The 1,404-nt window shown below is 31.5% G+C and overlaps 1 protein-coding gene across 3 annotated transcripts in view; it reads right to left on the bottom strand.

Annotated features, from left to right (window-relative positions):
* LOC111686924 (cyclin-dependent kinase 14) overlaps nt 1-1,404 on the bottom strand; it is a 273,114-nt gene that overhangs the window by 127,396 nt on the left and 144,314 nt on the right. The window lies entirely within an intron of this gene.

Here is a 1,404-nt window from a genome sequence, read left to right as displayed (position 1 = left end):
TAGACTAGACTATAGACTAGACTATAGACTAGACTATAGACTAGACTATAGACTAGACTATAGACTAGACTATAGACTAGACTATAGGCTAGGCTATAGACTAGACTACAGACTAGACTATAGACTAGACCATAGGTACGATTATAGACTAGACTATGGACTAGACTATAGACCAAACTATAGATATGAGTAGTCTATAGACTAGACAATAGACTAGATACTTTAGACTAAAAATTAGACTACAGTCTTGTTAAAATTCCATTGCAATTTTTAAAAATGATAAATAATAAATACACGTGATGACTTTAGTTTGCTATAGTTGTATCTGTCATTTACTGATATGTTTTATTTTTACCATTCTGTCCGTTTTATTGTAATCGTATTGTAATTTTGACCCTCAGTTCACGGTGATAATGGTCAGTTTTATGCTGTTCTTAGTTGTGACTGCATAAACAAAAAAATAAAATCAAGCAACCAACCATTACATTTTTAAAGCCATAAACTTTTGACCACGTTGTGACGTTTTATGGCAATTTTATCAACCCATCAATATTCCAAAACCCCTATATACCCCCGAATGGCAGACCGCCACAGCCATCATGAAACAATCTTGTTACGTCCGTACGGCTGTGACAAAATAGCCTGTGATGTATGAGTATTTTTTTTTTTGTTGCTTCTCTGGGTGGATTTAAGGGATGACTGATTGTTATTTGGCTGTTTTATGGGGGTTTTTACAATAGGCTGAATGAACTCTTTTATATGTGCAAAAATATTGTAAGCTAAAAATTTTGTTTTACATACACACATATTCATTCCTTCGCCCCTGTGCATGTATAACTAATGTGTTGGTTTTTTCAATTATTTTAATGTTATTTGCATATAAAATGTTTCGTTATTTATTTTGATCGATATTTTTTCAAAATACATATTTTTGTCGTACTAGCAAATATGCAAATTTTTTCACTGTAATTATTGTTTTGATGTAACATGGCGAAATTGAAATTTTTCATTAAGGCATAAAATATATTTTGTTTGTCAACGTAACGCGAAAAAATAGAAATGGGTTTGGACTGCTATTACCCTTTAACATTTCAATTACGCTAATAAAATGCAAATATTTGCATATAAAATCATTATCTACTTGGCATAAAATATCAGCTAGATATAGTTAAAGGTTTTTTTGTGGTGTTTTTTTTGCATTATATGAAGAAATGGCTTGCTGTTGAAGTTTTATTTGCTAAAATTCACTGAACTAGAACTAGAATTGAACTAGAACTGAAATAGAAAGGAGCTAGAAATGAACCGAACTAGAACTGAACTAGAACTGAACTAGAACTGAACTAGAACTGAACTAGAACTGAACTAGAACTGAACTAGAACTGAACTAGAACTGAACTAGAACTG

This window comes from Lucilia cuprina, chromosome 5, assembly GCF_022045245.1.
Source record: "Lucilia cuprina isolate Lc7/37 chromosome 5, ASM2204524v1, whole genome shotgun sequence".
Taxonomy (NCBI): Eukaryota; Metazoa; Arthropoda; class Insecta; order Diptera; family Calliphoridae; genus Lucilia; species Lucilia cuprina.
This window is presented reverse-complemented; position numbering and strand designations above follow the sequence as displayed.